The 2500-nt window shown below is 50.0% G+C and overlaps 1 protein-coding gene across 1 annotated transcript in view; it reads right to left on the reverse strand.

Moving 5' to 3' along the window:
- The window catches only part of LOC144955607 (exocyst complex component 2-like), a gene marked incomplete at its 3' end in the record, with an annotated part of 22606 nt that overhangs the window by 13710 nt on the left and 6396 nt on the right, over positions 1–2500 (reverse strand). The window lies entirely within an intron of this gene.

Here is a 2500-nt window from a genome sequence, read left to right on the forward strand (position 1 = left end):
ATATGATCAGAGCCATGTTTGTTTGCATGTTCACGACAAGCGCCGTGCGCGGTTAACGCAGCCACTTGATTCCTTCCGTCGAATTGCCAGAAATGGTAAAACTATTCTTATATTTCAAACGAAACTCGTTTTATGTTTACCAGCTAAGGGCCCAAGTGGCCCGTCATCATCATCGTCATCATCATCGTCATCATCATCGTCATCATCATCGTCGTCATCATCGTCGTCATCATCGTCGTCATCATCGTCATCATCATCGTCATCATCATCATCATCGTCATCATCATCATCATCATCGTCGTCATCATCGTCATCATCATCGTCATCATCATCGTCGTCATCATCGTCATCATCATCATCATCATCGTCATCATCATCGTCATCATCATCGTCATCATCATCGTCGTCATCATCGTCGTCATCATCGTCGTCATCATCGTCATCATCATCGTCATCATCATCATCATCGTCATCATCATCATCATCATCGTCGTCATCATCGTCATCATCATCATCATCGTCGTCATCATCGTCATCATCATCGTCATCATCATCGTCATCATCATCGTCATCATTGTCATCGTCATCGTCGTCATCGTCGTCGTCATCGTCGTCATCGTCGTCGTCATCATCGTCATCATCATCACGTGGTCATTCATACCAGGAGCCAAATACTCTCAAGGTGTGTTTTCTCCAGACTCAGACTCACGCAGAATCGACGCGTGGCGACGTTGATTCGAAATGTGGTGGGAAAACCGTAGGGCCCGGAGAAAAATCCACGCGGCCACGGGGAGAGAGAGAGAGACGCTGACTCCAAATATACAGCAGCAGCAGACATCGTCAGGGTCGGGATCGAACCCACGCCCTCCTGTACACCAGGCGAGGTAGTTAACATCTCCTAGCCACCGTGGTGATGATGAGAGAGACGCAAACTCCAAATATACAGCAGCAGGCATCGTCAGGGTCGGGATCGAACCCACGACCTCCTGCACACCGGCAGAGGTAGTTCACATCTCCTAGCCACCGTGATGATGATGATGAGAGAGAGACACGCAAACTCCAAATACACAGCAGCAGGCGTCAGGGTCGGGATCGAACCCACGACCTCCTGCACACCAGGCGAGGTAGTGAACATCTCCTAGCCACCGTGATGATGATGAGAGAGAGAGACACGCAAACTCCAAATACACAGCAGCAGGCGTCAGGGTCGGGATCGAACCCACGACCTCCTGCACACCAGGCGAGGTAGTTAACATCTCATAGCCACTGCCAATGTGCCCCAATAGGACCCCAATATGGCTTCAACAGGGCCCCAATAGAGCCAGAATATGACCCCAATACGGCCCCAATAGGGCCCCAATAGGGAACCACAGGAGGTTCGTGGTTGGAGCCCAGCGGCCGCCCTGGTCAATACTGAGGTGGAGTAAAACTCTGAACAGGGTAGAGGCAGAGACCCCCGCCAGCGCCCGCTCACGCCGCTGCTGCCGGCCGTCTGGAACGCTCTTCCTTCAGATTTTAGAGAAGCCACTGGAGCTACGATGCACTTTCAAATCATCGAGTTTGACAAACTAATTTCTTAACAACTGCTTGTTTTCGTTGTTGTGTTTATCGTGTGTTGTCCTTCCCCCCCCCCGACACCGACGATTATCGCGGTTGGCTACGTACGGTGGTGGGAAAGAAGTTCAACACGTTTGTTTACGTACTCGGAGCCAGAGTTCGAAGCTACGCGTTTCAATGCCTCTGGCTCTGTGTCTCTGGCACGTGACCCTTGCAATTCCGCGTTCTCGCCACAATGCGGTGCCACGGTTGTGCTCAGAGTTGTTTCATATCTCGCCTGGTATACAGCAGAGCGGAGGTTGGAACCAGACTTTGACGCCCTCAAATTTGGAGTCTGCAACGTTTTCTCCCTGTGGCCACGTGGATGTTTCTCTGGGGTCCTCTCGTGTTTCTCTCCACATCAAAGCACCAACGTCACCACGCGTTTAGAGTATTCGGCTGCTGCTATAAATGTCCGCGTGATGATGACGACGATGATGATGAGTCACTTGGTTGAGCTATCATTCGTGAAGGCCGGCTCACTTCTGAAAAAGAGCGACATAGTTCAGTGAGGCCTTACTTGGAAAAAGAAAAAGTTTTGTTTTAGTATGGGTTTCTGTGGGTCTATGGGTTGCTGTGGGCAGAGGTGTGGACTCGAGTCATGTGACTTGGACTCGAGTCAGACTCGAGTCATGAATTTGATGACTTGCGACTCGACTTGGACTTGCATAACAATGACTTTGTCCCACCTATGAGATGTAGACTCGAGTCATGTGACTTGGACTCGAGTCAGACTCGAGTCATGAATTTGATGACTTGCGACTCGACTTGGACTTGCATAACAATGACTTTGTCCCACCTATGAGATGTAGACTCGAGTCATGTGACTTGGACTCGAGTCAGACTCGAGTCATGAATTTGATGACTTGCGACTCGACTTGGACTTGCATAACAATGACTTTGT

The sequence above is a fragment of the Lampetra fluviatilis genome, unplaced genomic scaffold, assembly GCF_964198595.1.
Source record: "Lampetra fluviatilis unplaced genomic scaffold, kcLamFluv1.1 SCAFFOLD_922, whole genome shotgun sequence".
Lineage (NCBI taxonomy): Eukaryota > Metazoa > Chordata > Hyperoartia > Petromyzontiformes > Petromyzontidae > Lampetra > Lampetra fluviatilis.